The 23,177-nt window shown below is 45.6% G+C and overlaps 1 long non-coding RNA gene across 2 annotated transcripts in view; it reads right to left on the minus strand.

Moving 5' to 3' along the window:
• Positions 1–22,436, minus strand: part of LOC132653061 (uncharacterized) — a 54,369-nt gene extending 31,933 nt beyond the window's left edge. The window contains exons 1-4 of one of the 2 annotated variants that reach the window (XR_009590715.1): positions 22,196–22,436; positions 17,391–17,539; positions 16,278–16,428; positions 10,881–11,561 (exon numbers count right to left, since the gene is read on the minus strand). This is a non-coding gene — a long non-coding RNA (uncharacterized LOC132653061). Of the gene's footprint in view, positions 1–10,880; positions 11,702–16,277; positions 16,429–17,390; positions 17,540–22,195 lie in introns of both variants that reach the window. The other variant, XR_009590714.1, reaches the window with a different exon arrangement.
• Between the last annotated feature and the right edge of the window lie 741 nt (positions 22,437–23,177).

The raw sequence follows: 23,177 nt of genomic DNA on the forward strand, positions 1-23,177 counted from the left end.
CCTCTATCACTGAGCTATATCCCCCCAGCCTTTGGGTTTTTTTTTTTTTTTTTGGTCTTGCTATGTAGCTCAGGCTGGCCTTGAACTGCTTGGGCTGGTCTCAAATTCCTATTCTCCTTGCTCTGTCTTTCGACGCTGGAAGTACAAGCATTTGCCACCACATTGAGTTTCAATAAGGTCTTTTTTTTTCTATCAGTGACAACTCTCTCTCTCTCTCTCTCTCTCTTTGTTATGAAGCCTTCTGTATCTGAAATCAATTTTAAAAACACTTTGTGTGTGCATGTGTTCGTGTGTGTGTGTGTGTGTGTGTGTGTGTGTGTGTGTGTGTGTGTGTTAGGGATTAGGCTAAGGGGCTTATGCATGTTAGGCTAGTGCCCTACCACTGAGTAACAGCCCAATTTCATCATATGGTGGGAGTACAAAGGTCCTTTTGCCCACCATGGAAACCAGGAAGGTTAAGCACTCAGGACTGTCCTTTCAAAGAGGCCTTATAACCTGTTTTTCCATCCAGAAGGCTGGAAATTGGAGGTGATTATCAAGCCTGTTGATCTGTGTTATCGGTTGGCCCTGTCAAGGTCCCACAACCAAGACTGGAGGTGCCTGGTAGTCCAAATGACTCTTACATTATCTGCATAGCCAAGGGCTCCCTTAAGCTCCCACCAGCAGGATCTTAGGTGGCTACTCGTGTATGACTGAACCAGGCCAGATGCTTCCGTAGGCCCTTTACCTAGCACATGTAGCCTGTCTCTAGAACTCCTCTTCCTGGGAAAATGACAGGCACTTTGAGTTGAGTTTTGATGTAATTATGCCTCCTGTGCACCAGAGATTATATCACACCAGGAAACTTTTTTCCAAATTGTACTGTGTTTAAATACGCTGACAATAAACCTGCTGGCATCAGACTCTAGAAGTTTGACTCAGCCTGGTTGACTAAGCCAGGCCCAAGTGAGTTTTTTTATTCTAATCTCTTTGCAGTTCATTTCCCTGACAGCTGTGATGCCGCATAGATCCCCACACCCCCAACCATATTCTTTAAATTGTGTGTGTGTGTGTGTGTGTGTGTGTAGGAGAAAGTTTCTGTTATGAATTTCACTGAATAGAGTGCCTATTCTTTTAGACATTGTCTCCGCTCTTTCTTCTACCCCATAGATTTTTGGCTCTGGTCTGCTGAGTGTGTCTCAAAGTTTCTGAAGTTTTTGTCGATGCCTTTTTCTTTGTGTATGTCTGACCCTACCACGGTCCTATCTTGTCCTCCCTTCTGACATCCATTATCCACTTAGTCTTGTCTGTTGATCATGGCTCTGCTGTGTTTCTTGTTTGACTGACTGATTCTTTTCTTTCCAGAGCTTCTGTTCAGTTCCTCTTCAGCATTTCAATTTCCTTAGCTCATTTTTTTTTCCTTTACATTTTTGAATTTACCCTCCACATTGCTGATGCTTTCATCCACACTGGTAATATTCTTTTTTAGGTCCTGAATTGTTTATTTCATTCATCTTATCTGCATCACCTATATGGCCAGTAGTACTTTGGAAAGGTAGGATTTTGAATCTTCCTGGCATTTCAGGTTCTTGACATCTTTGGTTCCCATGGTTGAGTTGTATGCCTGTGCATGTGCCATAGCGCATTTCAATTTCCTTGCTCCTTTTTTCCCTTTACATTTTTTAATTTATCCTTCGTGTTACTGGTGGCTTCATCCTCATTGGTAACATGATTTTGGGTTTCTTTGTTGTGTTTGATGCATCTATTAGGATGACTGACAGTTTTATCTTCCCCCTTTCTTTCTCTTTCTGATCCCTTATAAGGCTTTGTGGGGAGCACTTGGGACTATACTGCTGTTTGTGAGGAGGACAGCAGTCACACAGCTGTTTACCAGTGGCAGCAGGAGACACTTGTGGACTTCATTTGTGTCCCTGATAAGGTTCTGAGACATTGGCACCTGGATACTTGATGAGAAAAACGTAGTTTACAGTTTCTTTAGAGATAAAGGTATCAGTAGCTCAGTAGTGAAGTGAGGACAGACAGGGAAATAGGGGGTAAAATGCGGATGAGAAGGAAAGGTCAGAGGTGTGAGGGGTACAGTAACAAAACTGCAGCCTAGAAAAGAAGGAGACAGCCGGAAAGTCTTTTCTGGTGAGGCGTAAGTTAAAATTCAATAATCTAACAATGAAACTACAACGTTGCAAGCAAATAAATAAAAATAAGCAGTAACATTACAAGGCATTGGGCTTTCTTCCTCATCAGGATGTTTCTTGTGCCCTTAGTTTGGGTCTTCTGGGGTGTCTGTGGACAGGGAGGTGTGCTAGGCTTAGTAACTCCCGCAAGTTAGGTCAGTGTGTCCTTCCAGAAGAAGATTCCTTTGGCTGATGTCCAGTTCTGCCTAAACTCCCTAGTCTGAGAGCACCTGCCAGAAACTTGCAATCCCGCCACGCTAATGTTTGAGGGTCAGTCTTTCTACACTCTGTGACAGAGACTCTGGGAGACGGGGAAAGGCTTGCCCACTTCTGTGGCCCTCAGTCCTCTGCACTGGGTTCCACAGCATCCTTTCGGTACTGGTTTGGGCAATGGTGCTGGAGGGGAGTGTTTTCGCTGGCAAATATTTTCAGGTCTCAGCTTCAGGTTTTCTGGCCACACTTCTGCTGCTTACTCTGGCACACATCCTGCTCTGTGTGCATTTCTAGTCCAGTCTCTTCTCTCTCCACAGCACTGCTTGTGGGAGCATTGGGGGGCCGCCTAGCATTGATGTTGGTCACCTGGAGTTGCATCTCAACTGGGGACCCTAGTGGCTCACTAGCTCTGAAAAGAAATTCCCACCTCTGCTTATTTCTCTCTTGCTCTTAGAGGAAGAAGATTTATATTGTTGTTTCCAAGCTAATCCTTTAATCTGCAATCTCAGATGCAGCATCTAATCAGACATCTTAGTTGAGAGACCGTTTTGAGGCAGGGTCTATCACAGGCTCACCTGGAACTTGCTACGTAGCCCAGGCTGGCTTATGACTTGGAGTTGTCCTCCTGGTCCTTCCAAGCACAGGCAGGCACTACACGGACCACCACGGGCAGCTGGTCGGAAATAAACAGCTTCTCTAACTTCGATTATCGTTATCACGGTTTGGTTTTCTCCATTCTTTTAACCTACTGTATCGTTATATTCAAGGCAAGCTTCTTACGGGTAACATACAGTCAGGTCTCTTACAACTCTGTTTAACTGGCTTATAGAGGGCATGGCCATCTTAAACAACCGTTACGGTGACAGAAAAGCGGGGGGGGGGGGGGGCGGCGGGGGGGGAGGGTTGATTGGAGTAAGGAAGGGGACCAGGAGGGCACAGTAGGGAGGCCGGGAGGAGTAAGAACAAAGTGTGATGACATAGATGTGTGAAAATGCCAGAATGAAGCACATTACTTTGTATGGTAACTTAAAAATAACATTATTGTTGACGCAGCTGTCCTGATATCCACTGTATAATTCCTGTTCTCTGGTAATTGCCCACGTTCTTTGCTTCTGTTTTTGTCTTCCACTCTTTTTTTGCCTTTGCAGTTAAAACTTTTTAAATTATACTTTATCTATCTATCTATCTATCTATCTATCTATCTATCCATCCAAAGCCTCTGTGTGTGTGTGTTTATGTGTGTCTCTGTGAGTGTATATGAGATGTGCCTAGGTACCCTGGAGGCCAGAATAGGTCCCCTGAACAGGAATAACAGGTAGTTGTGAACAGCAGATGTAGGTACTGGGAAAAGAACTCAAGCCTTCTGGAAGATCAGTACAAGCTCCTAACCATTGAGCCATCTTTCCAGCCCTGTTTTGTTTTTTTTTTTTTTCTTCTGAGCACTATATGTGATACCATTCTCTTTTCTTAGCATATCAGTTATTAATTAAAAAAAAACATTTTGGTGGTTGTTCTGGAGCTTGTAGTGCATTTTCTTTATTTTTGGTTTTTGAGATAGAGTCTAACTATGCAGCCCCTGGCTGTTCTGAAACTCAGAAACAGGCTGGCCTCGGACTCTCAGACTGATGCCTGCCTCTGCATCCCAAGTGGTGGGATTAAAGGAGTGCACAATCAAGCCCCACTTGCGTAAAGCATTTTCAGTGAATTCTGGTCCTTTCCAATAACAGTACCCTCTAGAAGGTGGTGGCAGGGCCAGGGGCTGGAGGCAACCAACAGTTACTGTTTAATGGGTAGAGTTGCTATTTGGGATGATGAAGATTTCCTAGAAACAGATAATAGTTGCAGACAATGTAAAAAATGCCTAATGACCCTGAATGATACCTTTACAAATAGTTTGAAATGGTAAATGTCACTTAGTGTTTTTATCTTCATCATGTAAATAAGTAAGAAGAGGGAAAAGAATGGAGACAGGTCAAGAGAGAGTAAGAGGAGAGGGAAGTGAAAGGGTGACAGGCTTCCATCTGGGGTGCTCAGGCTTTCTGCCTTAGCAGCAAAACTGGGTGTTACAAGAACCTGCAGAAAACAAAGCCAGTTCTCACGTCAGAACTTCCGAAGTCTAAGCTGAATAAAGAGGTGTTTCATCCATTTTATTAGCATACTTAATGCAATGCAAATAACGGAGGGCTAGGAAGTGACAAGGGGTGGGGGAGGTGCCGCCAGCGGCAAAGCAGCCAACACAAAAAGTCAGTGCAGAGGGCACAAAGATGACAGACAAGGAGGCGGAAAGGCTGATAAAAAGTCAGAGGCAGTTCAGAGGACAGAAGCGATGTGACAGCAGACACACCACAGCCAGCACGCCAAGCGGGTGTAGTGTTGAGGTGCGTCTTTGTTTAAAGTTCATTTGAGATTGGTGTCAGTGGAGCAGCAGTGACGAGAAAAGCAGAACCAGGAGAAACGCTGACTCAGTCGCCCCCACGAGATGCCTGACAGGCCTGGAGAAAACACAGGCTTTACACGCCCCTGAGGAATCCTGCTGCAAATTAAAACACAACCTTAAATACCCAGACGGCGGCATCAGCTCTGTTCCTGCCAACATTTTCACTTTCCCCCTCAAAATTTAAACCAGTTTTTTTTTTTTTTTTTAAACTGGGCAAACAGGAACAGAGATTTCTGCTGGTTACTCCTGATGCTATCTTCCCAGGAGTTCTCCATACTTTCCTGGGTCATTTTGACCTTCCCCTTGCCTAGCAACCATCTCCCACGCCTGGGGCGGGGGTGGGGGGGACTACTTCTTTCTCATGCCATATAATTTTTCTAATGGTTCCCTCTGCCTGGTACCCACTGAACACTCAGAGAAAGTGTAACTGTGTATAGACTGCAGAGGTTCCGGAAGTGGACGCACACTGTGAAGAAGCTGATAGAGGCAGGCCTCTCAGGCTTTGATGGGACAGCCTGAAGCACAGACTTAGGAAGTTCCCCAAGCCTGGCCCCGTGGGAAGAGAAACACCATCTACCAGTCATGTGCAGAGACCAGGCAGTACCAGAACCAGCTCTTGGTCAGCCCTGTCACTACTTCTTACCTTCCAGCCATAGTCACAGACAATTCACTCTTGTCTAGGGCCCAGCTCCACTCGTTTCCAAAGGCTGTCCTAAGACATTGGTGTCAGCAGAGTGGCTCAGGGCAGCAAAGCCATCTGCAATGACTACTTGCAAGTGAAGTTAAGACTTCTACAGGTCTTAGCAAAGGACGCAACTCAACCCACAGAAGGGACTAGAGCTGAATTCTCGGTGAAGAGAAAGCCAGTATAGTGCAGGAGGGGAATTGCTTTGGAGTCTGCTTTTTCTGTTGTTCTTGTGGGAGAAAATAAATAAATAAATAAAAAATCCTGGAGGAATGCTTGGTTTATCTGAGGAACTGAGCTCTGGGTTATGAGGACAGCCGACAGCATTCTCTCCAGGCTTTCAGGCTCTGGAATTCAGCCCGGCACAGCTTGGAGAGCCCTCTGGTACCTCTTTCCCTGGGCACCGTGACAGAAGCGTGCCACAGAGAATCCCAGCATTGTTCCCAGTCCTTAGCAGGAGCAAACACAAAAGAAACAAGCACTACTACAAACTCAGACAGACCTGGTCCTGAGTTTAAGTTCAGAGCTGCCGTGGTTTTGGATGGCTGTATTTTCCCGAAAGCCTTTGGTTGGAAAATGGAGGAAGTGATAGTGCGAAGCGGCAGGATCTTCAGGTTGAGGGGTGAGGATGGAGGCGGCAGCTCTGTTGTCAGGGCTGCTGTCTGCACTGGGTATTTCCGGGTTCTTGGGATCCTGCTTAAAACGTTGAAGAGGTGCACAAAGATAGCAAAGTGGCAAGAAGTTGGATTCGAAGAGAAACCACAAGTACAGAGCAGATGAGCATGGGGGGGAGGAGGAGCAGCAGGCTACTGACGGGTAGTGTTCAGAGCAATGGTTACTGTTTGCGGGGGCTCCCTTTACAGGGCTTAGGAGGAAGAGGAGCTGGTTTCTGGGAGTGAGGTGTGAGTGGTTTTCTGTTTTGATTACCAAGCTTGGCTTACGTCTTTATTTGCTGTGCACGTCCTTTCCCATAATGCATAAGATTTAATCCTATGCACACCCAACCATGCACATGCCTAATACGGTAAATAGGGAATTTCCCCTGAAAGTTTTTTCAAAGCAATTTTCCCTTGCTGCACACATATGCAAAAACTAGTTCAGGGTGTATCTGCTCGGTTTCCTTAGTTTCGGGACATGTTTGATCACAAGAGGGGAGTTAACAAGAAGTTGTTAGGGAAGAGCAATCTGGCATCGTTTGAGGGGGAGAACACGGGTGGAGGATTTCAGGCTGATAAATGTGTTGTTGGCAAAGAGGCATGCATCTAGCTCGAACCATCTGGGGCCCTGGGTTGTGGCTAAGCTACCCCTATACCTGCCTGCCTCTTCTCAGTGTTTGAAGAATGGGGTCCTGGGTCTGATTCTCACGGGGCAAGCATATAATAAATACATGCATGTATACACACCTGACTAGAACTGATAATGACCTTTACGGAGATCAGGGGACCATTAACCAACCCTTTCTCGCCCTTCTGCCACCTGTGAAATGGCATTCAAGGAGCCAGTTTGGAAGCAAAAATCTAGCCTCACTAAGCACTGAAACTCCCAGCAGTTCCAACTTGGATTTCCACCTTCCAGAACTGTGAGGAATAAGTTGATCTCCTCTATAAATCCACCTGGCTTGTGGTGCTCTGTTATAACAGCAGCAGTGAACTACAACCTCAAATTCACTTGAATTTACCTGTCTGATCTTCAGTTTATTCATCTGCAAAGTGTTTAAAAATTAAAAAATAAAAATAAAATCTACAAAACCATTCTCTTCTCCTTCCTCTACTCAGGCTGCTCTTCTTGTGGGGGGGTGTGTGTGAGAGGTGTTTCATGTACTGGCAGCTGGAGCTCTGGGACCACTGCCTCATCTTACCTTCCTTCCCAAGTTTACTCCCTGCTGAGATGGGTCTTCTCTCTTTCTCTCTTCCACATCCGCCTCATCCTTCCTGTGTCTGCACTCACTCTAAGCCATCGTTAACGAATAGGAGAAAATAACTCAGAGGTGCAGCTCAGTGGCTGGGAAACTGTCTCCAAATAAGCCTTCGGGACAAGGTCCTACTTTTGTTGGACCCTTTGTGGAGGATAAGCATGGTCCCTCTGACCAAATGGCAATCAAGTCCCTGAACATATGATAGGGAACTGTTTTAGTTTCATTTCTGTTGCTGTGATAAAATAAATATCCTGACAAAAAGCAACTTAAGGGAGAGAAGGATTACTTTAGCTCGAAGTTTCAGGTTTCTGTACGTCACTGAGGGGAGGTCACAGTGGCAAGAGCTTGAGACAGCTGGTCACAGCACATCCGTAGCCAAGAGCAGAGAGGAGTAAATGCATGTGTGCTCAGTTGCTTATGTGCTTAAATGCATGTATGTTCAGTTGCTTATCTGCTGTGCTCAGCTCAGTTTCTTGCACAGTTCATTGCCTAGGGAATGGTGCTGCCCATGGTGGGCTGGGTCCCCCACACCAATCAATATAACTAAGATAATCTCCCACAGACATGCCCACAAACCAACTCATGAGACAATGCCTCAGAGAGGTTCTCTTTCCGAGTGATTCTAGATTGTGCCAAACTGACAAAGCTAACCATCACAGGAACTAAGTTATGCTTGGATGTAACAAATGATAATGCATAAACACTCCCAGTGTGGTTCTAGGTAGCAAGAGAAGATTCCTTCCTGGCCTGTGTGGACCAGATGGTGAGACAGGACTGGTATGATCATGGTCACTGTGGAATAGGCTGCTGGTTTTGACCACGAGGATCCCTGCCTACAGTTCTGCCCTGGGTCAGTTTCTCTCATAGCCGGCCTGCCTGGACCTATTACAAAGCTTTGTTTTTGTCTATTAGTCTCAGCAGTGCCTAGGCTATGGGCTTATCATTTGATAGGATCAGTGTGACTCTTTTAATGGACAGTGTCATGCAGAAGTGTGTACCTTCCCTGGCTTCATGCAGTGGTCTCTGTCTTTCCATTTTAGTGGGTAGCTTCCAGGCCTATACTTCTGCCTTTTTCTGGCATTGTTGAGTTCTCCGGAACAACCTCTAGCCATACCTTCCCACCTCATCTTTTGTAAAAATCAATGAACAAGCCAGCTATTCCTTGCCAAGTTGGGTTTCAGAGCCTGTTTGATGGATGTTTGTGTATTAAGCTCCATCTCCTGTTGGTATAATGTGCTTTTGGAATGTATACAATTTACCCTTATTCATTCAAATGGTGATTTCTCTACCCCACTATCTGGTTTCTATCCGGACATTGCATTGCAATGTTTAGTCTAAGCATCAACATCTCAAATTTGTGCAAACATGCCACCATTTGTTCTCTGTAATTGTCAATTAAACAACCAGTCAATGTTGTACAATGGAGACTATAGAGTGGGACATCCTGGTCCGGGAGGGAAAGAAAGGAAGCAGGAGGGAGGGCAGAGAATTAGGAGGAGAGGTCTTGGAATCACATGGAGAGATGGACCGGACCTAAGATATGACTAAAACCAAGTATAATGGGTGAAATATGAATAGTTGGAAACTATGTGGGCTTGGAGGTTTAGGATGGAGTAACTATTGTCCAGCATTGTGCTCTAGGTTAATTAAATAAATCCCAGTCTCTGTGTGATGATTTGGGTATACAGCTGTTTAGGAATAACCACTGCTTAACTAAAAGATAAGTCGATAATAAATACCTACAACAACCTCCTATGGCAATGCAGAATAAGCTGAACAGAAGGACCCTGAAAACTCAAAACTGTGTGCATATGTGTCTGAGGGAGGAGGGGTGGTACCTGTCTCTACTGTTCTGCTTTCTGAAAAGTCCAGGAGAGACTGGGGCATGGCTACGTGACAGAACACGTACTCTGCATGCATGAAGCCCTGGGCTTAACCTCTAATGCCGTCCCTCCCTCAAAGTAAGTTTGTCTCTACTTAGGATATATATTTTTTTTTAATTTAGTTTTGTTTTGTGTGCATGGGTGTTTTGCCTGCATGTATGTCTGTGTACCACAAATGTTTCTGTTGCCCATGGAAGTCAGAAGAGGGTGTCGGATCCCCTGGAATGGGAGCTACAGATATTTGTGAGCCTCCATGTGGGTGCTGGGTATAGAACCATGGTCCTCTGCAAGAGTGTCATCAGCCACTGAGCTGCACTCCCCAGCCTTCTAACCTCATCTAATTGGAAAATGTGTATATGTCTATGTGAATGAAGAATGATGTGTTAGAACCTCTGTACAGGGTGGAGTGGCGACATCAAGCTAATTAACAAGCATTACTTTACATATTTACCAGCTATTTGTGGTCTAGTAATAAAATTTGAATTGTTAGTGGGCATCTGTAAGATGTAGGCAGTCTAGTCTAGGAAATGACAGCCTTTCTCCTCTGTTCTTCACAAACCCTTAGAAATTTCACTTTGAGACAGGGTTTCTCTGTGTAGCCTTGGCTGTCCTAGACTTACTTTATAGATCAGGCTGGCCATTAACTCACAGAGATCCGCCTGACTCTGCCTCCTGAGTGCTGGGATTAAAGGCACGTGCCACCACACTCGGCAACAGGAATTTCATTTCTGTCTCCATACATAAACATAAATAAGAAAATTGAGACTCTAAGGCAGTGGCAGCACACTTAAACACAGACAGCTAACAAAAGGCAGACCCGGGATTTGATCACAGGCTAAGGCCAGCTCCCAGCCCACGACTTCAGCTGGCTTCATAGTCACAGCGCTCGGGGAATGCTGTGCCTTTACTGCCTGAGTTCCCTGCAACTGACTCTTCAAACTCTTAGAATTTAGAGGGACTCAAGAAAGGGGGAAGGGATTCAAACAAAGGATTGGCTCTCAAGGAGAACTGGACTGGACGGCTTAGAGGCAGTCCGTGGAACTCCTATGGGCAAGTGCTAGCTCACATTGTTTGTCAGCCTGGGTTTCTGTGAGTAGACCTAGGATGTATCATTACAATCTTGTTTCTACAGATAAATATCAGGTAAGTGCCCCAAAGCCTTTGGAACTAGCTGAAGGCCACCTGACCGTCTGTGTAGGTGTCAGGGTGACTGGCTAATGCTTGGCAAACAAGCTGTGGGCTTGTGTTAATGGGAGGCCTAGCTTTCTCTCTTGGACATCTCCTACAACGCATCCCTAATTCAGCCTGCCACTCTAAAGAGAGGTGCCTGAGGACATGAAGGCTTCATCCGGGTTCTCCAGAGCACAGGAGCTCGGGTCCTGAATCCTTGAGCTATCTAGCAAAAAACAGAGTGATGCTGTCTGGGATTACTGGAAGGAAATACAGCCACATGTCAACTCTGGCCTTGTACCATGGCCAGAGATTTTAATTTTCTCATGCTTTTCTACAATAGAAAAGCCACATACTGCATTTGATATAATCATCTGTTTGGTATGAGAAGAAAAGGAGCACTTACCTTACCCTGCCAGTGGGCTGAGGGCACTAATGCCACCTGCCACCCCCTCTTAGGTGCCTCTCGCTGAGGGAAGAGAATAGAAGCCACAGATTGCATGTGAAGTAAAATCTGTACAAATCCAAGAGCTGGCAAGTGTCCCAAGCATCTATTGAAGGAGCCGAGAGCCTGATTCTCAGTAGGTAGACCAAGCTGCTTTCAAACATCTGATAATTGTTCTTTGTCAGGTTCCAGAGTGCTGGGATTACAACAGGCTGCCATGCCTGGCTTAGAGCCAAATTCTACTTGGAGATAATATATATAGGCTTTATATCAAAGCAAATAGTATTCTTCCATTTAGAAGAAAATTTGGACTCAAAGGAAAACAACTGGGTCATGGTTCAGTACACAGGGTATGAATTTAGTCTAATTTGCACTTCTAGAAGTCCAGAGGAAACCTTGAAAAGGCGGTAGGCACCTTTGGCTTTACTCCCTCCATGATGACACTTCAGTTTCAGTTTTGCACTAGCTGCATTTAGTTCATTCATCTTAAACGGGGCACACAAACGCCCACTTGCGACTCTCCACCAGGTCCCTGCAAAGTGAAGGTTGCTGCATCTCAGGCCTCTGCCCTCCAAGCTGCCAGGCTTCCTCGGGCTGCACAGAGGCTGTTTTCTTCGGTCGTAGGAAAAGTAGTCTCTATTCCTACGGGGACCAGACAGACGACACAGCATTATTTGGGCATCTCAAGTCTGTCCTCCACCCTACAATCATACCCCAGAATCACAGCTTGCTTCACAGAAACACGACCAGCTCTTCTGTCTTAGAGTAGCTCCAAGCACTGTCTGTGGAAACAGAGAAAGGCACACTGATTTCCACTCTCAGTCTATCTCTTCCTCAAGATTCTGGGCACTCTCTCTCCTTTTTAGGTTGAGGGAAATGTTACGGGCCCATCAAAGAAACCAAATAGATACTTCTGGTTCTGTCTGTCTGCCTCAACAGATCACCGGTAAACCAGGACAAGTCTGACATTCCTCGTTTGAGGTCCAGCAAGAGTTATCAATTACCTGCAAAGTCTTCTACTGATGTATGGCTGCAGATGGAGGAAAATATGAATGGGCACATGAGCATGGCAAAATCTAATCCTACGGGTCATAAGAGCCTAGCACATGAAGCTGCCTGGCAGAGGGTTGTGGCTGCACAACAGTGGACTCAGTATTTGAAGCTGAGAACTAGACAGTCTCTGGCATGAAGGGCCAAGGGGGGAAGAAAAAAAAAAACCCAGAAACATTCCTTATGCTAGGACATCAAACCCTGCTGACAGACAGGCTGGGCTGAGCCATTGGCAGGGGCTCATTTATTGAACCTGAAGCTGTATGAGCTCTCTTGAAAGTACTGGTGTTCCAAGTTTGTCATCCCCACTGACCCTCACTTCCTCTTCTACCCTGTTTGTTTCTTGTTGCCCACACAGGTTGAGAAGGGCATTTTGCCTGCCGTTCTGTACAGGAGCTGCACAAATACTTTTAACCACAGTGAGGTCACTTCCTAGCATTAATAGGCCCTTTGTTCACTTTTGAGCAGGAGGAAAACCCCCCAGTTTTTTCACATAGATCTTAATTAGGCTTGAACAGAAAAAAATCATTTTTATGCTTCCCTTTCACATTTAATAAACAACGCATGATGGTGTCATTTCTCTAGAGGCCCAGATGACTTGGCTCAACAGAGGTGGGAAGAATTTCTACCCAATTATCTCTTTTTTTTTTTAATCCTTGGCCTCTTACTGTCCTCCTACACATTCACCCCCAAAAGCCAGATGCCCGGAGCCTGTCAAATATCACTGTGGCACCTTTCCTAAACAACTTCTCAGAGCTGCCTTCTTGCTACATGGCAAATATATCACTCAGCATCTGGTCCCTTCTGCTAACCTGTGTAATGAAGCTTGCAGTTTATTATAAACTTGGTCCAAGGCCTAATTTCTACTCATAAAAAACCTGTCATCATTGTATGAAGATACATACTGTTTAAGGGCCACTATTATAATAAAACACTGGCCTGGTGGGTCCCAGCAGTGGGAACTGACATGTACTAGCCATGCTTGCTGCAGAAATGGGCAAGGTGGTTCAGGTCTTTCAGCATTATTGTCTCTGAGCACGTTGCCTCCTTTCATTCTCTGTTCTAATGTTTACATGCCTGGATCTGTGCACATCTATTAAGCAGCTTGTCTCCTTTCCTTCCTTCTTTCCTTCTTTCCTTCTTTTCTTCTTTCCTTCTTTCCTTCCTTCCTTCCTTCCTTCCTTCCTTCCTTCCTTCCTTCTTTCCCTCCCCTTTTTTTGTGTGTGCATCTTCATCTATACATGGGCGCAGATATTTGTGAGGATTTGTGACTACATGTGAACAAATAACCTCTGGTTGTCACTCTTCGGGTGTCGTATTAGTTAATTTTCTCTTTGCTGTGACCAAACAAAAGTAACTCAAGGATGGAAGGGTTTTATTTCAGCTCAGTTTGGGGTGATACAGTCGGTGGGAAAGGCAAGTGGCAGGAGCACAAGCATCTGATCACATGTGTTCGTCAGTCAGGAAGCCACAGAGTGACGGATGCTTGTGCTCAGTTACCTTTTTCCTTCTATTCAGTTTCAGAGCTCAGCCTGCTGAATGGGAACCACTCATGAAGGATGGGTCTTCCTGACTTAATTAGCTCAAACTAGAAACTCATCCATAGACACACCCCCAAAATTTTGTCTCCTAGGTGACTCTGCATCCCATTAAGTAGACAGAAGAGGTCAATCATCACAGGCATCTTCCAAACTATTTGGGAGAGGCTTTCTCACCGTCTGAGAATCTTTGACACCTAGGCTGGGCTGGCTGCCAGTACGCTTTCAGGGTCTACCTGTCTCCACCTTGGCATTGCTGGGATTATAAGCACGCGTCACTACATCTGGCCTTTTGGACACAAGTTCTGGGAACCCAGACCCAGGTCCTTGTGCTTCTGAGGTGAGTTCTTTACTGACAGCCATCTCCTGGCTGGGACAGTTTGTCTTGAGACCAGTTCAAGGTTCTCACTTTATATGTTTTTTGCCTGTTCCAAAAAACTCAATGAAATTAAGCATCAGTGACACAGTAATTGTCTTTCTCTGCCCCATTACCCAGGGACCTTTCCCCACCCTTCAGCTCCAAAACTAGGAGAATTACACAGATTTCATCCATCTCCACTTGGCCTCTTTACTCATAACTATGTGGATGTGACGTTTTCTGGAGCATAAATGGTTAACAGCATCAGATAAGATTGGTACAGTAGACATGGAAGGAACTTTAACTTTGCGTGTTCTGTAGGGACCATGTCAAGCAGGAGGTGGGTAAACTGGCTTAATAAAGAGTTGAGTTTCTCAGGGGAAAAGACGATGAGATGATTCATATCTTCTAGAATATCGAAGTGTTTTATATTTCAGAAAGAAAATTGAAAGTAAAGGAAACATCTTGGGCCTTAGACCAATAGTAACAAAGCCAGGAAAGTCCCACTCTGAAATGAGTAGTGGCAATAACCCAGCCATTGATTTCCCAGCATCAGGAAATTTACAGGAATGATGAGTAGCTGTCTCAGTCGTGATTCTAAATGACTGCTTCTCAGATCTTCTCTAACCCCAAATCACAGTGGTTAGAACCACAAGCATTATACTGTAGCAGGAGAGGTGTGTGCCACCACAGCAGTTCTGAAAATGAGTTCTGCCGGCCAACAGTCCCACGGTAGACTGCCGAAGCAGCAGGTGGCCGTGAGAATGGCTTACGGCATATATTATTGTCCACACTACAATCTCGAGCACTTACAATACATAAGTGTACATTAAAGACTCTGAGACGGCTGGGCATGGTGGTGCAGTACCTCCCAGTACTCTGGAGGCAAAGACAGGTAGATCTATATGAGCTTGCATAATGAGCTCCAGACCAGCCAGGGCACACAGCGAGACCTTGTCTCAATAAAGAAATTTAAAATAATAGAAGACTCTAAGACTTTGGGGTCAGGGATGACTCGGTTATTAAAACGTCTACCTTGCAGTGCCAGCGTCGGGGAGGCAGAGGGAGGCAGACCTCTGTGAGTTCGAGGCCAGCGTGGTCTGCACAGTGCGTCCAGGACAGCCACGGCTACATAGAGAAAGCCTGTCTCGTACTCCTCAAGTGAGGTTTGGCAGGCAGTGGGAGCCGTGCTTGGCACACAGCCTTCCATAGGCTGGCAGCCCTGGAAGGGAGCCACCACACCTGGTGTGGGCTGACTGTGGACTCATTCACAGGGATTCTGTTGGCCAGGACATGCACAGGAAGGTGATAGCCCTGGAAGGCCAACGAACACATCAATCAAGAGACTGGCATTTTTCTTGCAAACACTGGATTTGAGGGATATTTGTAGCATTCCCTATTATTTTTCGTCTTATTTTATACATTAAAAAATTACTGGCATTTAAATATTTTTTAAAATTTATTTACTTTTATTTTATGTAAATTGGTACTTTGCCTGCATGAGTGAGGGAGTTGGATCCTGCTGGAGCTAGAGTTACTGGAGTGCTGGGAATTGAACCTGGGCCCTCTGCAAAAGCAGCCAGGGCTCCTAACCACTGAGCCACCTCGCCAGCTGTAGACTATTTTATTCTATTTTATTTTGAGTGCTTGTATACGTATGAGACGTGTGTGCGTGTGTGTGTGTGTGTGTGTGTGTGTTTGATGTGTGTATGTGTGGCGGTTACTGTGTGTAAGTGCTCTTGACACAGTGCTTGAGTGGAGCCAGAAGAGCTCCGGGTGCCATGCTTACCTTCCACCTTGTTTTGAGATGGGACTCCTTTACTGAATACGGCAGGTTGGCTGGCCCCGAGGCTCCACATCCTGTCCTGTCCCCACCCGCACCTCACCCAGGAGTACTGGGATTATGGGCATACACCACTGAGCCTGGCTCTCTTCCAGGGATTGAGAGGAAGGCCCTTGAGTTTGCACAGCAGGAGCTTTCCCCCTGAGTCACCTCTCCAGCCCCTGATGACTTTAAAAGTGTCATGGTCTGCATACAGTTTCTACAAAACCCAATAATTTTGGAGGTTACAAATATTCCTGGGGCAAACATATGCAGCAGGCACAGGTGTGTGAAAGAGGTTCCCAAACCCTTGATGGAAGCCAGTGTGTGGCTGTCCTTGTGTGGCCAGGTGCTGATGACATGTTTGGGGATGTGTTTTCTCCTCTCCCCACTCCTTCCTTTCACACGGCCCTGTTCTATCAGTCAGGCTGATATAGTATCCTCACCTGAGGTGTGAAGAGACGCTGCAGAGAGCTGAGAAAGAAAATTTGTAAATGTGTTTTGATTCTCAACAGCTCAGGCCTCAGACCAAAGAAACACCCAGGGCAGGGACAAGAGATGAGGAGCCTACCTAAAGGGACATCATTTACCTGTAACAGCTCCTCGCCCAAACTGAAATCTTCCCAGCAGGGGAGCAGAGAACAGAGCAGGAGCAGGGCCATCCTCAGAAGTCACAGGCAGGGAAAAATGTTCTCCTCCTGGCTCCAGCCTTGGGTTCAGAGAGAGCCAAGGTAACAGAGCCTAGAAGGTGGACACACCAGAATATGGAAGAAGTTTGTAAATGTGGCACGATGGCCTAGATGTCTGTCAGATTTACTGGCTTCTCCATGGGAACAGCTACACCCAGGGGTGGCACTAGACCAGTGCAAAGAGAGCAGCGGCAGGGCAAATGGGGGTCAGTAAGCAGGAAACAGACAACCTAGACAGCCTGCTACCGCAGTACAGCAGCGGAAGGGACAGCAGAGGCACCCAGCGGGGCCATGAGTACATGTCGGCCTTTCTAACGAGACACAGCCTAGTGGACCAAAGCCCTTTGCAGACCTCTGACCTCAGAAGTTGATGCTTACAGCTTCCCTGTCCTTTGCTGTTCCCAACAGAGCTCGATGCTCATGAACACCAGGTGGGACTCTCCCCCTTCTCCAGCCCCTGGGTAGGCCAGGCATGCTTCCCTGAGCTGCTCCCGCTAACTCCAGAAACTTAATCCACACAGCACATCTTTCTTGGCACCAAAGGCTTCAGGCCTCTTTCCTATCTCTGGAGAAGCACACACACACACACACACACACACACACACACACACACACAAACACACACACACACACACACACACCCCTCACAACATATTTGGACAATTTATTTCTTCTAGAATTTGTTATCCTTTTTTTCATTCAGCACTGTAGAAGAGACGCTCACCCTCACTCTTCTGACATACATACAAAATCAAAAGCATTCTCCCAAAAAATTATCTTGTCTCCAGGGAAGGAATTTTCAGGTTAATTGGAAAGGATCTGATCTTCTGTAATTATTAGTTCCAGAAGACAAGTGAATTATTTCCAAGTGGAGTCTCTCTCCCTCAGTTAGATGTGGCCCTCTCCCTTACTTCCTCCCTAGCTTAGGAAAGTTAGGGAGCACCACCGGAAGACAGAAGACAAGCTCGAGGGCAGTGCCCTTCAAAGTGTGGAGTATGTTTTCTTCTGTCTCACCTTTGAGCTCTGCAGGTGCAGCAGCTGGAGCACCCGAAGTCCTTCAGGCTAGCTGATGACTGCCCGTTAGCCAGCCCCTTGCAGAACTGTGTGGGAAGAGCAGTCTCGTTTGATTTATGTAGGTGCTGTTCTAGGTTGGCTTCAGTTTTCTGTGATAAAACATCGACCAAAATCACCCGGGGAAGAAAAGGTTCCTCGGCATATGCTATTTCAGTCACACTTCATCACTGAGGGTGTCCCAGCAGGCACTTGAGTCAGAAACTGAAGCAGAGACCACAGAGGAACACTGCTTTCTTGCTTGCTCCCCATGGCTGGTTCAGCTTGCTTTCTTAAAAAACCCAAGACCAATCTCCCAGGGGTGGCACCATCCCTTAGTAGTCTGGGGCCTTCTCACACCAATCACCAATCAAGAAAATGCCCCCACAGACTTGCCCAGAGGCCAGTCTGATGGAGTCATTTTTTTTTCAATTGATATTCCTTCTTTCCAGATGACCCTAGTGGAAAACAAAAACAAACAAACAAACAAACAAACAAAACCTAGCTAACGGAAACAGCTGCTCGTATTGGATCCTTCTACTCCTGCACAAGACCACTTATTGTGGGATATCAAATTTTCTAAGATCTTGGACATGGGAAACACTGTCAGCCTTCCAAAATATTCCTTCTCAGGGTGTCTTTTAATTGGAGTAAATTCAAAAAGCCAGCGGCATCAGTTGGCCTTGGTATGCTCCCAAAATTGCCTACTGATAGCACTATTAATTTCAACACCTCCAGCTAAATAACTTCTGCAGCAGGCATGGGAAAATGGAAGCTCCTTATGGATGCACTTCTGCGACTCTTTATTAAGAGCCTGAGGATGCCTGTGGAATCTTTGTAACCTCCATCTGTTGCAAATCCCTCCACCTAAACTGACTGCTGTTCTGAACATCCCCCTGTCCCAGCTCCTCCTCACCCAAGGCTGGACTCAGGTCACCTTCTCCTTCTGCTTCTCTGATGCTCTTCCTTTTTGTTCACTGCCTAGCTGAGAGGCCATCCCTGACTTTTCTATGGGACTCTGCCCTGTGGCGAAATTTGAAGTGCCTGATTGGGAGGTTGGGGAAAAAGCAGAAGACATGTCTGCATTTCTATACCAGACTTAAGACACACACGCACACACACACACACACACACACACTGGTAAACTTGTCCCATTTCAACACCATAAAAAAGCAAGAACAATTGCTAAGACAAGGGAAGTGGCTCACTGATACACAGCTAACCATTCAGATCATAATGCAAACAAAATATGACACGCAGCCATACAGAACAGGGATCTCCCATGGGCTTCCCATGGGGAATGGGCAAAGCACCTCACTAGCCTAAGTAAGCTGTGAGAAATTCAGTTAAGCCAGGAAGTCATGGTGTGACCCAGATCACTTGGCGAACAGATGAAAATGTAGCTATATTTCTAAACAGGCTAATGGAGGCTTCTAGAAAATATTCAAATGTTGACACAAACTTAGTGGAAGGAATGTTCCAGTAACTATGGATTTAATTCCCATGTCAGTACAGGCATCAGAAGAAAAAATCTCAATAACTGGATTGAGGGGGCTCCCTTGGTCTTTTTTTTTTTTTAACAAAATTTTCTTTTTCCCTAAGATTTATTTATTATTTATACAACATTCTGCCTGCACACCAGATCTTACTATAGATGGTTATGAGCCACCATGTGGTTGCTGGGAATTGAACTCAGGACCTTTGGAAGAACAGTGAGTGTTCTTAACCTCTGAGCCATCTCTCTAGCCCTCCCTTGTTCTCTTTGACCAATGAAACCTTTATCTCCTTCTTCTTCTTCTTCTTATTATTATTATTATTACAATTTATTTGTTTTGTATCCAGTTGTAGCCCCCTCCCTCATTTCTTCGTAGTCCCACCCTCATTCACTCTTCCTCCCCTAATCCATTGATAGGGGAAGTCCTCCTCCACTACTGTCTGACACTAGCCTATCAGGTTCCATTGGGACATCCTGGATCCTCTGTGATCTGGCTAGGTCACCCCACCAGGAAGAAGTGAACAAGGAGCAGGCAATCCAGTTCATGTCAGAGATTGTCTCTTTTCCCCTTACTAGGAACCCAAATGGAGATGTATGGGCTACATACATCTGAGCAGGGGGTCTAGCTATACCACTCCTGGGCATATACCCAAAAGATGCTCAACCACACGACAAAGATGTTTGCTCAACTATGTCCATAGCAGTTTTATTCATAATAGCCAGAATCTGGAAACAACCTAGATGTCCCTCAACCGAAGAATGGGTATAGAAATTGTGGTACATTTACACAATGGAATACTACTCAGCTATTAAAAACAAGGAAATCATGAAATTTTCAGGCAAATGGATGGAATTAGAAAAGATTATCCTGAGTGAGGTAACCCAGAAGCAGAAAGTGAGTATAAACTCACTTATAAGTGGATATTAATCATATACTATAGGATAAACATACTAAAATCGACAGACCTAAAGAAGCTAAACAACAAGGAGGACCCTAGGGAGGATACTTCCTTCTCATTCAGAAGGGAAAATAGGATATACACCAGAAGCGGTAGAAGAGAGAAAGAACAGGATGCAGCCTACCACAGATGTCCTCTAAAGACTCTACCCAGCAAGGGATCATGATTGATTGATCCTCAGCACCACCAAAGAGCCTCCAATACTGAATCAGCCCAGCAATAGAAGGAGCTAAAATGGCTGGATGTGGTAAAGGCTCCTGGAAGGCTCCTGGAGTTGCTGTTCTTTTAGTGATCCCATATATTGTAAGCATAGCCCTATCTCCTCCTTTGGGAAGACAGAGGATCTTGAGCTAGATCTGGCAAGAGTTGGTTCCCATAGTCTAAAAGAGCCTGCTGTGGTTTACCTAGAAGCATTGTGAGCTGCAGGTGTTGCTTGTGTCTTCATGACAATGGCAGTGAAAGGGCCTTGGAAGGACGTAGGTTTAGGCCCCTGCTTAGGATGCTCTTGGCACAAAATTGCTAAGTTTCCCTAGGTGTATGGTTAGCATCTTCTGCTTTTTTCAAGGATTGGTGATGCAAACTGAATGCAAATTATAACTGATTGCAAAAACTGCAAAAAGTTTTAAGCTACCTTTGCAACAAAAAAGACCTATGGTCGCTTTGGAATTATGGCAGGATCCCAGGTTGAGAAATAACTTAAGAGTCACTTACACAGTTCCTATAACCTTTTCTGTTCTAGCAGGAATGTGTCCATTATTCTGTAAAAGTCTCTATAAGCACTGATATTTATGCCCAGAGCTTAGGGTATATGAATACAATCTAACCACCACTCTTCCCTAGACAGGTACCCCAATACTGAATAGGCTAAAATGGGGGACACTGACTAGGTCTGAAGATTATTTACATAAACTTCACAGCTTTGACCAACCAGCTGACTGCCTTGTAAAATCCTTGTCCAGTACGACTAGCTCTTGCCGTGACTCAGAGACTGTACTTCCCATGGCAAATGGCCTTGTTTGTACTTGATAAGTTTCCACTGATCGGCTCCGTGAATCTCATGGCTCTGTGAGCCAACCTGCCTTGTTAATACAGTATAGCATTTATTCTAGTTTTGTACTGCTATGGAGGGATAGTTAAGCGATCTGATTAGACAGAAGGATCTGAAACTGGAGCTAGAAGCTTATGCAGCCATGTGGAATCTTCTTGAGGGCTGAGCTTTGCGGTTGACACACCCATCACATAGGATTGGAATGGTCTAAGAGGAAGTTCTGATAGTTCATCAGTCTGTTCTTTGTACTCTAACAATATTATCCCTTGATTTCAAGCATGACCTGTATTCTATGAGGTGTTCATCTGCTATCTCCTATAAATGTTTGGCTATTAGGCCAAGGTCTGACATAAACTCGTCTTACAGTCAAAGGGACAAACAGAGAGGCAACAGTCAGCTTTATGTTGGGACGAGGACAAATTCCAAATGTTGAACCTTGGGAAAGGAGAGCATCACCTCCATCCCTGAGCCCTTAAACACACAATCAGCAGTATGAAGAAAAGTGACCACAGAGCCTTGTAGTTTGTTTTCTACACAAGGAGACCCTGAGGTGGGGATTTGGTTTGGGGAGTGATCCCAGAAAGCCAGGTGAGGAGTCAGTAGAGGATTAAGGGACTGGGAGGATAAGAGCCACTGATTTGGACAACCAGGGGCCTCCTGAAAAGCTGAGAAATGCAAACCTCAAGTTTGTTCTACTCAGGAGTGAGGGAGCAGGAGTGAGGGGTTGGGGGTAAGGGTGGGTGGGGGAGTTGGGACTCTGAGGGCAGCTTTGTTGGAGGTTGGTGCTCAGTCTAGTCTTGCCAACTTCTTTCCTTACCATCTCAGTAGTTTGCCCCCCTCTTTAGTTCCACCTGAAGTCCTAAGGGAAGATTTTAATAGCCCAGCTCAAGTTCCATGTCCTTTCCTGAACCAATCACCATGTCCACGTCTGCTCATTTGTCCATTCTGAGAGACAGGGTACCATCACTAAGGGGACATCAACTGTTATAAGGTTACTCATGAAGCTCTCATAAAGAGCTAACAAAGAACAGAAAGCATGCATTCACTCTCTTCATGGGCCAATGGCACTCTCCTTCAGGGCAAGGCAGCTTAGGTCTGACATCATAGCTCCTTGGGATAAGTTCCTCCTGCTACAGGCTCCCAGGGTACTTCATCCTTCCTCTCATTGAAACATCACCCTAATGTAATTATGTCTCATTACTGTAGGCTTAGATATTTTCACAAACCTACATTATTTAGAGTTCTTAAGGAAAAGAGGGTTATAGACCTTTTTAGAAGTAGTTCCTTCGGATGAGTCCACTCTTCATTGCCCAGATACCAGCAGTCCAGTCCAAAGGCCAACACCAAACAGCAACACGATTCAGCAGACCAGGACAAGCCAGAAAAGCCACAAGACTCAGTTGGATTTGCGCCAAGAAGTTCTCTGAAACATTTCTCTCTGCAAAGTAAAGTTTCAAAATGAAGACCAACACAGTGATGTTGATCCAAACAGTGTTGTCTTACTGTCTGTGGACTTCTCTATATAAGTCTCTCCTCAAAGTTCACCCACAGATGTTTTCAGCTGGCCAAAGTCACACCCCCTAGCATGAGACAGCTCATAGCAAAACATCACATGACACAACCGAGTCTTCAAGGAAACTTCCACTTCACCTTATCTGTCTTCCCTCTCCATTGTACCATCACTGGAGTGAGGAGAAATCCATGTTTTGTGACACCATCCAGTTCTCTGACATCCAAAGCATCATACAATTCACTTTGAGCCTAACACTAACTACCCATAATGGGTTGAGGTTCCATGGTGTACCCTCCCTTGAGATGCCAATCACAAGCCCAGAGCACACAGAGTCTGACCAACACGGTAAAATCAGGGACTCCCACCAGTCTCTCCTAGAACATCTCACAGGGCTCAGAGAAAGTAAGCATCCATTGTGTGGTTTATAAAAAAGACAGTAAGGAACGAACAGGCGAAGAACCCCACGAACACTCTAGAAGGCCTCAGGTGTGAGAGCTTTTGCCTCCATAGAGTTGGGGTGCATTCACCAGTCCATAAGCTTGCCACGCTTCCTTGTTAGTGTTTGTGTAGTTCTCAGTCTTCAGCTCCGGGCTTCTCCACGGAGGCTGGTGGAGGGGCTGGCAGGTGGCACGAAAAGTTCCAAGGTCTCTTTAGTCACCAGACCCAATCCTGAGTCTATCTAGGGAATCGTACCCCAAGTCACTTCATTAGCATAAACTGACTGAGAATGCAAAAG

This window comes from Meriones unguiculatus, chromosome 3 (assembly GCF_030254825.1).
Source record: "Meriones unguiculatus strain TT.TT164.6M chromosome 3, Bangor_MerUng_6.1, whole genome shotgun sequence".
Classification (NCBI taxonomy): Eukaryota; Metazoa; Chordata; class Mammalia; order Rodentia; family Muridae; genus Meriones; species Meriones unguiculatus.